The following is a 15,320-nucleotide window of genomic DNA, read 5'->3' on the forward strand; positions in this document are numbered from 1 at the left end:
AAGCCAACATAAACAATTAGGTATAAAGCAACTTGGCTTTTGTAAGGGAAAATTATTAAGACAAGTAGAAAAATATGGAATTATTAACAAAAAAAAATCTAAAAATGTTTAAGTAACTTCCTTACAAATATAATTTGAAAAAGAAAAAGAGAATTGCCATTGGTTACGTGGGAGGCGTTTAGTTGTGACAATAGCTATTATTGATTGAACATCTGCTAATGTCACCTACTGGACTGGACTCTATGAGTTATTTCTTCTAACTCTCGCAACAGTCACATATGAGGAAACACAGGCCAAGAGGGCTTTAATGAGTTTCCAAGTTTCCATAGCTAGTGAGTGTCAGAGCCTGGATTCTGAACCCGGACCTGCCTGATTCTAAACTCACAATTCCTTCACCTGAAGCTGACCCAGGTGTGAGGTAGCCATGCCGAGGGAATGAAGCAATGGATCCTGAGATGTTTCAGGTCTCCCATCCACACCCTCCTTCAAGCTGGTTCTTCGGCACAAAACACAGCGTCCCGACCCTAGCTCCACTGTCAACAGCACTGGCAAGTGACCCACTGGGCTCCTCCTTGACCAACTGGGCATCGAGCAGTGCCAAAGCAAATCCCTCCACAAAGCTGGGAGAGTCATGCTGTGGGCTACTCCTGCATGCAGGTGGGTACATATCTCCTGGGTCCTGGGACCCTGTCTAAGAAAAATGAGGAGGTGGAGAAACAAATCAAGCAGCTCAGTATCTGCTACTACTAGATAAAAGTGACTATGTTTGAATCAGCTTAATAGCAGGTGCTCAATAAATGTTATCACCGTTATTGCTTATTATCATCATAATTGCTAGCTGCGTAGCTCTTAGCAATTCACATTAACCCTTTTAGACTCAGTGCCCTAGTCCATAAAATAAGCTTGACACTACTGGAATGATCTAAGATTGTCATAGTGATTATATTACAAGATAAATTCATTTATATTCACTGGCATATTGCTCATTAAGTGTTAGGATAGGAGAGATAAGTTGTTTTCTCCTTTTGATGTGACAAAAATAGATGATAATTATCTTACAGATTTTGGCTCTTGTGTATTTTATTTGCCCCACATTCTTACCAGCTTCCTGACAAACTAGCCTTCCACTGCCTCTTCATTCCCTGTAGATAGTTTAACAGTCTATTTAAATCTAGTGCTGACAGAATTTCTTTCCCAATTATTTCTTGTAATTTAGATCTACGCTCAAGACCCATTCCTAGCCCCTTTTTTCATTCATAATACCTTTGAATACTCAAGTCCCTCTTGAACCTCTCCCTCTATCACACAGTTTGGCAATAACTAGTTTCCCATTTTTTGTACTCATTTATGTCGGTAACTTATTGGCTAAGTTGTAAACTCTTTGAAAACAAAGACCCTATCTTCTCATACATCTTAGTACTTACTGCAGCACCTAGCCCCTTGCCTTGCATAAAGTAGAAGCTCAATAAATAATTACTGATGGAAAAATTCATGTAAGTTACCTATGAAGTCATTCATTAATTCTTACAACCAGGACTTGAAGACAAGATCTAGAAAGTTGAATACCCTAGTTTTAGTACCATACAAAACATGGCACTGTTTTATGTGGCAAATAAAACATAGACTGAAAACTCATTTAAAATCAAGAAAAGCTTAGTTTGTGAGAGATGAATTCATGATAAGTTATTTAAGTGAAAATAATTATTTTGAAGTAAGACCTCACACTTTTTTTGTGTTAACATTGTGGATGGTAAACTTGCCTTCCCAGGAAATGTCTTTAGGGCCTTCAGCCAGAAAGGACGTTGGGCTCATAGGTCTAACCTCAGGTCATAGCTATGTTCTGACAATTAGGCCAACATTGTAATATAGTATACACAACTTGCAGCTTATTATAATTTTACTATTTTCAGACAATTGAGATGAAATATATCAGTGAAAAATATATATCACACTAAATAAATCCTTGTTGATTGAAATACAAAATGAAATAAAAACTATGACACATTTTTTCTGACAATTGATAAGGAATAGACTTTTTATACAGTATATATATATTTTTAATTTCTTTCAACTATCTTTCAAACTATCATCTTTATTGCCACCCTTGAACCAAAGATAAAAGTAGTTTGAACATCAAGTATGTGAGTAATATGAAATGAAAGTAGAAAATGGGCCATGTGCCTCTATGTAAATTTCCTTGTCTTGAGGTTCCAAAAATTGGCCTCTTTTTTAAAAATGAAAGTAAATATCTTCTTTCTTAGACATATGGCAAGATATTTATATGATCTAACTTTGTGAATTAATGTGTTATAATGATACAGAGTTTTATTTTTCCCCTTATTATTTTAATGTAGAACAAATGCTATTTGAACACTCCCCTATTCCTCCTCAGCCATATACACCCATATTACACTGATAACAGGATGTGGGAAGACAGTCTTTTAAACAGATTTTTAAAACAATTTCTTAAAATAATGTAGTCTAGGGGCTTGTCTTGGAAGTCCGTGTGGGTAGGTGAGAATCTGTCAACATAATGTCTGTTCTCAGCATTTTTCCTAAGGGCAACATGCTATCTTGTTTCCCATGTGATTATTTTTGCTTTTTTTTTTTTTTCCTGTTTGTGTACTTTAATTTCATTTAGGAAATGAATGGAATGAGGAATGGCAAAGTATGATTGTTTAGATTCTCTCATAATATAGAACGATTTTTCTGATAAAGGTTATGAATATGAATTCTCTTTGATAAACATCTGCTTATAGTTGAATGAAGTATTATTTAGTATAGAATGTAGTATTCAAAAGAAAAAGCAATTTATCTAGGAAATGCTTCTTCCCTTGTTGCATTTACCCTCTTGCTGGCTTGATGTATCTGTTTTGCCTATTTGTCCTTTATTACTGTCAAGACAGCAAATTTCTATCTGGAGCAGATGGTGTAACTGCCATTGTTCAAGTGCTTAAAACTCATTCTGCTTCAGGGAATTTTTATCATTAAACCTCTAATTTGGCAATATTAATAAATTGAAACTATGGACTGTTCTGTCTGGGATGTCTGAACCTTTGTTACATATCTGAAGAGAAAAATACATATTTATATGTATGAAAATGAAAACTGTATCAAAAAACTTGTTTGACTATTTCTTAACAAATGAATGTAAAGATTTTTTTCATTAAGTTAGTATATAGTATGATGGGTAAATGCTATAAAATTTTAGTCAGTCATTTTTTGTATATAAATTTATTGTGGACTTTGTTTCCTTTATTAATGTCTCCATGTTTTATCCCAAAAGAAATTTTAAATCATGATGTGTCTTGATATTTTTGAATAGAGTGTTTAAATTTAAATCTATTTTTAAACTTCAAATTTAGGCCTTTTTGTCCATAGCTCCTAACAGCACCCTGCCCGACCTACCCCACATGAAAGTCATGAGATTTCATATTTTACCATCAGGAAAATAGAGAGAATGCCATTTTTCCCACTCTTAGCCACATTTTCAATATTGGAATGATTAAAACTGGACCAGCAGAAGTTTTGCACTTAACTTTACCCTTACAACTTTAAGGCAATAAATGAATATTTTGTGGAAATATTCATAATAACTTGTAAACAAATAACACATACATATACGTATTCAGTAAATAGAATTCCACAATATTCATGATTTTTCAGTGATTACTACTTTAGAAATAATTCCACTCAGTGTAATAAGGTAAACTATAAACAGTATCCCATAGTTGGACGATTATGCAATCATTGGTGAATGATTCTAATTGAACACGTGATGAGCAAGTCAACTGCTGTTAGGGAGATCCTACATTCCAGTTTGTCCAGGATAGTCACAGTTTACACTTATCAAGCAAATATGAATACTTTCTTTGACTCTCAAGAGTGTACCAATTTGGATTCTAAGTTACATGCTTATTCGATCTCTTCTGTACCCATACAAACCTAAGAGTTACATGCTGACATATGTGAAAGAAGTATAAGCAAATGTCCATTACCCAGAGGAGCATGCAAACTTATTAAATGACAAAAGAAATACATGTGACATCATTGCAAAATAATCCATAATTCTTTGTATTAAAATACTAAATATGTGGTACAGGCAATAAGCAGTGTTGGAATTCAGAGAGATAAATGGAGGTAGACTAGAGCTGTTAAGCCTAGTTTAAGCTACTGCTCTGCTAAAGGGCCTTGCAGGAATGAGGTCACATGGACAAATTTCGAGGGATGGATATGATTATAGTTCACTGCTGATCAATCAACAGTGGAAATGACTGAATACAAAGAAGGGTATGGTAGAGAGAGTAATCACTAAGGACTTGGAAATTCTGGTCTCTCATCCTGGCTCTGCCACTGGTCAACTTTATGTCATTGAGTAAATTACTTCTTCCCTTTGGCTTTATTTCCTTCACCTGTAAAAAGAGGGAGCGAACTGGATGCATCCATTCATCAGTTATTTATTGTGAGATTACTTTGTGCAAGGTACTCTACTAAGGGCTATGTAAAGGATCTCTAAAGTTCATTTCCTGCTCTAACTTCTACAGAAATGTCACTTCCATCACCAATGTTTCCAGGGACATAGTTGTAACTTGGTTTGGGATCATGTGCTTCTCTGTCACAAAAAAAGAACATTTCTTGCAGGTAAGTTAACCCAAACCAGCAAATATTTGTTGTGTTGACTTGAAACTTCTCCTAGCAAGTGTCCTTTATTTCCTAACTGGATTAAGACCGTATTTTCATTCCCTCTGATAATGATGCAACCCTAGAATGGTGGGGGACTCTTGCAGGAGAAGCTGGCATTGCATATTTTCAGAGTGTGAAAACTGCCATTATGCTACAGGTAACCAAGGCTTCAGACAGCTCAGCTGGGAAGCCTGGATACCATACACTGGTCTCCTTTGTCACTTCTCACAACTGAGGCCTGTTACCCATTCTGACATCATAAAGCTTGCTCTTGTTCCCAGTTCTAATCACCTAAAAGGAGAGATCATGCTCTCTGGAGTAAAGTTGTAGCACCTGCACAAGGAACTGTACCACCTCAAAGAAGCTGAGATGTCTTATGTGAATCCAGCTGGTTCAAGGCTGTAGGCCCACTTGCCTTGGCAGTTTTTCCTATCGCAGAGAGTGGAGAAAGCGGCCCAAACCATCAGAATGGATTATACATCACTTTTGATAATGCACATGGATCCTCCACTCCATTAACTGGAGAAGTTGGAGGTAGATCTAGTCTAAAAAGAATCTGAGCAACAAGAGAAAAATTTTACTGGTCTAATATTTATTCTGTCCTTTAAAATTGTGGTGTAATATCCACAAATAATTCTGAGCCTTCTTAATATAGTAGATATAAAATACAAGATCAAATATTAACAACTTTTAAGTTGCTACTTAGTTCATTTACGTTTGGTGCATCATTAAACAGAGACAGATTTTTTTTTTGGTAGAAGTGCCAGGATGTATTTAAACCCAGCTGCAAGTTCACCTGTCTGCTGTCAGTGTTGTTAGTGGTGGTCATGGTCATAGTGGGAGGGGATGAGAGGGAGAGAAGTCAAGATTTTATAAAGAATAGTTGAATGAAAAACAGAAGTAACAGAAGAAATAGGAGCTATAATAGATGTTTTATCATAAATGATTGCTGCAATGAAAGCAAATTATGAAATTTAGAACTGAGGGTATTAATTTTCTCCGTATTGTAACTTTGCTTAGGATGGTGTAAACATTGCTGTAAGGGGTTTCCCCTTACTTTTTGCATGGTTAGGCATGAAACGGAAAATTGAAGTCCTTTTAGGAAAATATTCCAAGTGAATTCCAAGTGCTAAGAAATTTCTACTAACCTTACAGGTAGTCCCACTGAAAATTTTAAACTTTCAGTGCATTTTTTTCAGAAATACATATTCCTGTACATTTAAATCTGTAAATGTACTAAAGCAACTACATAAAGCATTAAATCAGAGATATGAACAGCTGAAAACTGATAGGAGCTGAAAATAGAGTTGTAAGTAAATCACTGAGAATCTGTCTTTTCAAATATACTGCTCGTGAATTTTAAATCAATCTGTTTTATTCTGCCACTCATAGTAGACTATTCTACCCCTTGATTTACAAAACACTTAAACTTCAAATACTTCTGACTAAAAGGGGGGGAAATGGGAAGAGGAAAAATAAGACATATGGAATCACTTGACAATGTGCTGAAATATTAATCCACAGGCATCTCTAAGTGTATTTTAAAATTAAGGCCAAATTCAAAAGTGGATTATTTCTTTTGAAAATGGCCTCAATTATTTCAGGGTGTAGAAGTAAAAACAATTTAAACCTCTACTCATTTTCTGTGTGTGTGTGTGTGTGTGTGTGTGTGTGTGTGTGTGTTTAATCATTGTTCTGGCAAAATAAGAGCATAATCCAAATTCTATGCCTCATTCCCAAACTTCTGGAGATTGGTGACACCTTACAGAACTGTTGGAAGGTGTAAGACAAGAGAAGGAAAATGAAGATGTTAACTCACACTGAGATCTGGAGGGGTAACCAGCCGTAGACAACCCAAAAAGCCGAGAACCTGAGCAAGACAAACTTGTTTTTAAAAAGACACTGTAATTGCAATTGAAGAAAGCTAGGACTGGCTAAGGGAGAGCGAGTGTAAGAACAAAAAGAAAGGAATTTGACTTGAGACCAACAGGATGATGGGTACTTTCTTCCTGATGCCATACGAAACATTTCTAGGATAGAAAGCATCATAAGAAGATAGATCTGCACCCATGGTGTTTTAGAGCAACTGACTGGGCTCTATAACAAAGTTATAGATTATTTTGTCTTTTTAATGTAGAAGGAAATAACTGATTAAATGGAATGTTTCACTGATTTTTCCAAACAAGCCTACTTACAGAATTTCAGAAATGGGGAGTGCCTTCTCAGATGAGCTCACGTGAACCTACTCATTTCCTGACCATGTATTGAGAACAAGTTGAGAGGCAGCAGCAAAATAGCCTGACAGTTCAATACAATAAACAAATTCATAATTTAAGGACAAAGTCTATCAGTTTTAATACCTTCAAATAGGGATTTAATGGCATCTGTCGCTATCCATTATTGAAATGCAGAGGCATGAGATGTTATATTCCCTGGGCCTGTAGGTTAGTAAATACATAGATCAAATATGTTGTAAATGGAATTCTTGTACAACTTTAAAAGTGATCATTTGTGATATGTTTTGGGCCATTATGTAATACTATGTCATTTCATTATATAATAATATGTCAACTGTTTCAATAATATTCTAAGAGAAGAATTAATATCCTTACTGATCTTTAATATTTTGGGTTTTGCTTTTGCTTGAGCAGCTCCATAAATGAATATTCATTTTGTACATTATTTTTATTGTGAAAAGAAAAATAAATGGCTTCTCTTGTTACAAAAAATAGCTCTATGAATATTCTGATCAAACTTTTATTGATTTCTATTGTGATAAACAATGTGACATAAACATCTAAAAGCCATTTCCTGATGATTAAATTGTAGATATTGTTAAATTCCATTTACAAATTATGTGAGGAATTTGTTTTTTAAGGAAAACATGATCAGAGCATTGACACATCTGTTAGGGCAGTCCCACCCAGCCTTTTTCAGAAGGTTGTATTCTGCCATAGTATAAAGAATCCTGATTTGTTCAAGAAATATTTCCAATCTAAAATCTTGGAGGCAGGTGCTCACTTGTCCTCCTCCATGCTTCGAAAATACAGGGAGGAGGCCAGAGTGGCAACTGTCACCATGATTGATTTCGTTGGGATAGAAGATTGACCAGCTGATTGTAATCAATGGATTGCGAATTCTCTCAGAACAGTGAAACTGTTAAAACTCCTCAAGGTAGAACAAAGCAGTAATGTTTCAAAATTTAAGTATTTTGAAATGCAAGATACTTTTCTCATATCATCTATTCTTCTAAACAACACAGTGTTTAAGCCATATGTTGTTCACAGATTATAATGTTGTAATGGTAAAATGTACACCCAATGACAAAAATAGTGATAAATGACTGAGATTCTTTATTTTAATTTTATATTGAACTTTGTATAATGCTACCTGGAAAAGTTTTTGTAGAATTATTAGTAAATGTAAGAAGATTCATATATGATCAAAATATTTTACAACCTTCCTGTCCTTAAGTTTGAAGTGTATTACAGGTTAAGCTCAAGCCAGGAAGTTAGATTGTTTTATAGAACTCCATGATTCTCAAAACTGAAATTTGAAGTGAATGTGGTATATCATAATAGTGCAATTAAAATATAAATTAATCATTCATTTTTTATTCAACAAATACTTATATAACCCTTAATATGTGCAAGGTATTTTCCATGCATACTCTATTCTTAATGGTAACCATCTTAGCAACCTAGTAATGCAGGTAGTATTATCTTCAATTGACTGTTGATAATGCATCCCTGAACCATGGAATGTAGGATTGGATGTCATAACTCTCTACGTTTCTGCTGAAATATATCTTACTCTCACTTTGAATGAAAAGGTGAAACCTAAATATCATTAGGAGTGATTATTGAGTAGGAACAATCAAGGGAGGCTTCCTACCTGGCATGGACCTCTGGCTAGAGGGAAGTACACAGATGGGCCATTAGCAAGTGGAACATTAAAGACTTTGTCAATAACATCTTATCTTTTGCAAGACCACAGGTAGAATTGTATCCACATTTTGATCTTATGAGACTCCAATCTCATTCTTCACAGAAGGTGAGTGTCACAGAGTGTTCCCAGGCTATGCCATGTCGCAGTGAAGTTTGAGAGCAAATGTTTAACAGCTGCAGTTTTGGTAACAAATTATGCACATTTTAAAAATTATTGAAACTTATTTGAATTTGATATTCAGTGCAGTCACACAAACATCTTTTGAAGACTTAATAGATACCAGACTCTATGCTAAATACAATGAAAACAAAAGCATATTCTGTGCATTCAAGTAGTTTACAGCCTGGAGGTAGAGAGCTCTCAACCCCTTTCAAAAGTAGGACTCTTCAAAAAAAAAAAAAAAAGTAGAACGCTTCTATGTTATGCGTTTGAGTTACATCACCTATTATTATATTGTGCTTTCTGTTTCTCCTTCTTTCTTAAACTCAAAGGATTAAGTGTTCGCTGGTAGTAGATTTTCTGCTTAAGTGCTACCTGACTACATTGGCATATAAAATTCACAAATAGACTCAGATATTTTTTCCTAACATAAAACTGTTTTCTGCTTTTGCTGAGTCCTTATATTTAAGAACATGAAATCAGGGCCCTTATACTCTGCTGGAACCTCTTCTGATATGGAGACTTTGGTTAGTATAGTCTCATTCAAAGATGAAGAATGGGGGAGTTCCCTGGTTTGCCTAGTGGTTAGGATTCCGGGTTTTCACTGCCGTGGCCCAGGTTCAATTCCTGGTCAGGGAACTGAGATCCCTCGAGGTGTGGCCAAATAAATAAATCTGGTTTCACATAAAGATTTTTAAATAAATAAAGGTGAAGAACCAATTCTGAAATATTGAGAATTGGTGAATATTTGAGAGTGAAATATTGAGAGTGATTTTCTGACTAGCTCTTATATTGAAGGTTTTTTTTTCTAATTGATTAGCTTTTGAAATTAAAAAAAAAAAAATTCTTGTTATTCCAAACTTGGTTAGATGCAAGTGGCTATCCATATAAGATCAACAAGGGAAAAGTTAATTTTCTTTCAATAATTACTTTCAACTTTCAATAAAGTTCAAATTGCTCTCAAGAACAAAGTATAACTATTTCCCAGTAGATGATAATTTAAACAGGTCATTAAAAAAGAATATTATCCCATTCCATCAGGATGTAGACTTCATTCAGGCAGTGATAAAATAAACTGCATTAATATTTATACATCTTTGGAAATATCAAGTCTATATTTTCATAGCTTAGATCTTATTACTGTACCTTACATGAAAAAAAAGATACAATTCAAGTGGAGAATTTTAACTGAATTTTTTAATTAATACTATGTGATATCTATATCAAAACTTTTTCAAAACTTGAGCAAATGTCTTACTTTGAAACTACCGTGGGAATATACAAGTTAGTATTTTATATATAATATGGTAGATGCCATTCAGAGTAATAAATGGGACATATTTTTTTTTCATTTTTTTAATGTATTTACTTATGTTTTAATGGTTGTTTCTTGGTTTTTGCTTTGTTTGTGGGGTTACTATACCAAAATGATAACATTTTTTTCTAGGTTCCAAGTTTATTTAGAAAAGTGTATGATGTTGTAACTTAGGGTACTGAACCATATTAGTTTTATGCAAATTAGTATTTTCTTTTTTTAGAAACACAATTCCAACCATCTTAACTAAATATGGCAAATTCAGTGGCTCATATATACAAACTAAAATAAGGTAAGGAGTAGTACAGGACTTGGAATTGATGGCATCCTGGAATTTGAAAAGTGTCACAACCACCCCTTTACCCCATTGTTTTACTTCTTATTTCAGCTCTTGTGCATGTGCTATCCTCATTTTCTTAGACTGTTCTATGTGTCAGGAAATGTGACTATTATCATCTTTAGAGAGCCATCCTTACAGATGATCATCCAGGAGAATTGAGAATGCTTTCCCTTAATTTCCACCTTGGAATAATTGAGAAGGACTATAATTGACTTATGTGGATCAAATCATGGTCCCTAGGATCATTAGAGTGACCAAGAGGCTAAGGTACTATTATAGACCCAGACTGAGAGAGTAGCCTCCTCTGGTTGGGGGAGGGAGCTTCCACAGAACCATACAGATTAGTGAAAGTAGAGTTCCTCAAAAGAAGGAAGACACTGGTAACAAAAAAAGGGAGGAGAAAATACTGGAAAGACAAAAGCAACTGATGTCCACTACATAATCCAATAACAAAATTACATATATACAAATATATGTATATCTATATCTACACATACATGTATATACATATGTATATCTCCTTTTAGATCATCAGTAGATTTTTATAGTCATGTTTATATAGATCCTATATACTATCTATTAATATTATTTCTGATTTGTTCTTTTTTATTGTGGTATAATTGCAAATTAGTTTTTAACAGATTAGTTTTTTGCAGAAAGATTTCTTGGACTGTTCATGAATTTTCAGTTTTCCACTGACACACATTTGTTTTCTTGTTAACAATAAATTTTAGCTCACCACAATGATTTGATAATTAACCCCCAACTTTTGCATACTGGTGTTACTGATGAGTAAATCAGGAAAAAGAAATTTAACAATGAATTTTGTAAAACAGAACCCATTTCCTAAGAAAATATTTAGAAACTAGGAGACATGATTTTTTTAAAAGGAGAAACAATGCTATTATTAATGAAGTGGATGTGACCTTTGTGATAACATATTACTTTTGCTTCCTTTCTGTGTGCAATTTTGTTCTATATAAATGATGTTTCTGGATAAATCAGTTGCTGCCGTTTACAGAGCATCTGAAAAACAGATCTCTTTTAGTGTTCACAAGAGCCCTAGAAGCTAGGTTACTTATTTGTGTCTTAGAAAAGGATGAAGCAAAAAAAAAAAAAAAAAGGATGAAGCAATATTGATTACTTTGACTCTCTATTTTGTCTTCTTTAATGTATGTGCTGGTGTTTTTTAATGCAGACTTCTCACTGCCATAATGCTTTGTCAGCCTTCACATATTATTTATTAACATCTTGGTTTTTAAAGATGAAAATATGAACCACAGACAAATTGAATGATTTAACCTAGATAGTACAGGGTAGGATCAGGGTAGGGGAGAGCTTTTGAGCTTTGAGCTTCTGTCCTCTTTGCAGAACCAAAATGAATCAGTTTTAACAGGAAAAACCTTGCAGTGTAAAGGAACTTTGCTAAGAAATTATAAAAGTGCAAGTTAATTAGAATACAGAGCTACTTGCAAGGACTGACAGTTATTAACTACATGTTCTTGGGCTGGCTCAATTTCAGGCAATTTGCTGCTAAACTAAACAATTTCTGTTTTCAGTCTTGCAGAGAAAAAAATCCCTTCAAAGCACCAACCAAGAAATAACTGCTCTATAAGGTGCAAAGAAAGCAGATTCTAGATTTAAATTTTTGAGCCAGTGTTTTTGGAGGCTTATTCTCTTCGCTATATAACACAATTCTATCAGTAGTTAGTGGAACAGTTTGGGAGCTCGTGTGCTTACCTAAGTGAATAGCTGAAATTGTTCAAAAATCGATGTAGCTAGTGGGAGATAAGTGTGAGTTTGCCTTGTTTTAGGCAATAGATACATTTCTGAGAAGTTATATGTAACTGAACTTTCATTAAGTCATATTTTAAGTGCATGGAAACTATCTATAGCACCTCACGAGTCTCCTGGATTCACATAAGAGGATGACTAGAACTACTTGCTAGAAAACAAAATTCAACTGAGTAAATTTTAAAGATCTAATTGGCTTTATTGAATGACTCATTTGTAGGGCAGCACATCCCATCTAGCAGATAGAAAGGAGCTCCAAGGAGTTGTACAAAATGGAAGCCCTTTATAGGCAGAAGCGGGGGAAAGAGTGGATTATTCCAGTCTTAGGTAACCTACCTATGGGGACGGAAGGAGACTATGTGGCAGATTATTTTATTGGTTCTGACTAGAAAATTCCAAACTGACCAGTTAAGACTACATTCCTGGGGGTGGTTGCAACTGTGGTTAGGTCAGGTATTAAGTCTTGGTTTGCTGACATAGAGCTTAGCACAAGTAACTCCATTTGGGGCCTATTGTTTCTTTTTAAACACACTGAATTGTTCCCGTTTAATTTTTTTCCCCTCACACTTTAATCAGATTAGCATCGTATCCTTGAAAATTAGATATGTCGTTCCTATTTAATGGTTTATTAATTTGGCATATCACCTGCTTATAGGATCTGAAGGTTTTGGTATTTGAGCCTCTGTAGATAAGAGTTACACGCCCCTGCTAATAAAATAAGTACTGCTAGAGGCTTTGAAGTAATTCTTTTCTCAGAATTGAAAGTATTAAAAATTGGTGGCAACATGTTATAGAAATAAATGAAAAGTGAGAGCATACTAAATAAAGTTTTAGTCCTCAATACTGAGTTTCTTAATTGTGCTTAGTCCATAGTCGTGATGTAAGCGGCCTCGGGCCTCGGGTATGGGCCAGACATTGAGAAGAAGGTGAGTCAACAGAGAATGGTAGCTCAAATAATCCCCAAAGTAGATTCTCTATGAAAAACATTTCAGGCAGAGAGAACCAGAATACAGCATTTTTCAGGAAGGGACCGTGAGTAATTGGAGAGGAAAGACATATGAAAACAGCCCATAGAAAAGCCAAAGAAAAGGCAGCACTTAATACCTCTATTGTTTTGGGGGACAAAAGAATTTCTGAGCTGGTGACAATAGTCCCTGTTCTATTGAATGCCAAAAAGCCACTTGACAGTTACAAAAGAGAGGAAGGAAGTATGAGGAAGCTCAGGAAGTAACAGAGGAAAAAATATATATAAATATCAGGTGGTGACAGGAATGGAAACTATGGAAGAAAATAGATACATTAGGGCTCATGTAAAGAAAAAAGTGCCTTAAGAAAACAGCATGAAGGTGATAGCTCCATAGAGGAGAAAATAATGGATATGAGAAAATACAGTGGAAAGCCTGAAAAACAGTCAGCAGCTTCCCCGGGGAGCCACTGGGGGATCAAGAGAGATAGAAGAAGGAAGGAGAGAGAAAAAAAACAAAACCAGGAATGAATGACAAAGAATTAGGGAAACAAGCTGCCCTAGTTGGAAGCTGACTTTGAAAGTATAAAGGGCAAAGTCAGGAGAATTTAAGAAAGTTTAAAGGGAATCTTGAAGAATTATTTAAAATCAGACAACCAAGTGTAACACAGTTGAAAGCATGTGCATGCAATGTGTAGTATAAGAATGCAAAAGGCAGGATTATAAAAATGCAGAAGGTTGTGGTGGTTTATGCAATTTCAGGTCAATAAATCAGATTTAATAATGAAAAAACCACTTTTATGAAAAGGGGTGAATATAGATTATTTCTGAATGACCTATATCAGTCACTAGATTTTTTTTTTACAAAACAAACATAGAAGAGTCATTAAAAATGTGATTGTGGATGAGAAACAGTATTTTGGCAACATGCTTTGATTCTCATTTTCCAGTATGAACAAAGGTTTTTATGTTCTGTTTTAAAATCAGCATGTCTATTTTCCTCAACTTCAGGTATCTGCAGGTAGTTTGCTTAACACTGCTCAGTTCAGTAATAGTTTACTAAATGCCTAGTGTATGCAGGCACTATGCCAGGTGTTGGGGACCCAAAAAAGATTCAGTTATATTTGTTGTTAATTGCTCCCAGTCTCACAGAGGAGAGAGATATGCAGACAAATAATGAAAATAAAATGGCATGAAGGCAATGATGGAATAAGTATGAGATCCACAAGTACTGTAGAGAAGGGAATGGTTGGCACTGTCAGAGCAGGCTTCACAGAGGACATAATATCTAGCAGTGCTCTATGTCATGACTCTGAGATGGCCAAGCATGGAAAGGGTCAAAGGTCATTCCAGACAGAAGAAATAGCATGTGCCAAGACAGGGATGTCTTAAAACAGTGTAGTCTGTGTAAGGAAGGAAAAATAATTTTCCCTCTACCATTCTGAGTTCTTGGCTGAGACCCCCTATAATAAAAGACAGGTTAAGAAGTTTATTAACATGTGTACCTCCTGAATACATGAGAGATACTCAGGAAACTAACTCCCTGAGATGGCCCCAGAGACCAACTTAAATGCTGTCTTCAGCCAAAGACAAAAGAGGATGTTGAGGGTAGTGGTTTGGGACTTCAAAGGGGAGGAAGGCAATTCACATGGAGATGGAAAAGCAAAACGTTTGGTAAATAAATATTTACTGGGCCAGGCAGAAACAATGAGACACAGAGTGGATTCTGAACTCTAGGCCCTCTTTGCCCCCCACCACCATCACACTGAGCCCATATTCTTTGCAGCTATCTCTGGTCATAGCTCTATTCTGGGAACAGGCCCTCTATCTAAATTCTTTTAGGCAGTTAGGGGGAAGGTCAAAGTTTCTTCCTGAGTCTTTTGGGCCTTGATTGTTTTCAGCTTGAAATAATCTGCATGCCAAAGAGACATTTTGTTCCCCTAAAATATCCACAGTCCTTGGCTCCAAGGGACTAGTAGTACGTCAGTTCAGATGCAGGCATTATATTCTCCATTTTCTCCCCAATTATTTCATGTAAGTGTTTTCCACATATGATCATGACAATTACAGTACTAAATCCATAGTGCCTAATAACACTTTTCAAGCATTTGGGAGGA

The 15,320-nt window shown here is 35.2% G+C and overlaps 1 non-coding gene across 1 annotated transcript; it reads left to right on the forward strand.

Annotated features, from left to right (window-relative positions):
- Window positions 1-540: 540 nt before the first annotated feature.
- Window positions 541-669, forward strand: LOC132358059 (small nucleolar RNA SNORA35). Its single transcript, XR_009500414.1, has one exon. It is a non-coding gene; the product is annotated as a small nucleolar RNA SNORA35 (small nucleolar RNA).
- The last annotated feature ends 14,651 nt before the right edge of the window (window positions 670-15,320 follow it).

This window comes from Balaenoptera ricei, chromosome X, assembly GCF_028023285.1.
Source record: "Balaenoptera ricei isolate mBalRic1 chromosome X, mBalRic1.hap2, whole genome shotgun sequence".
NCBI lineage: Eukaryota > Metazoa > Chordata > Mammalia > Artiodactyla > Balaenopteridae > Balaenoptera > Balaenoptera ricei.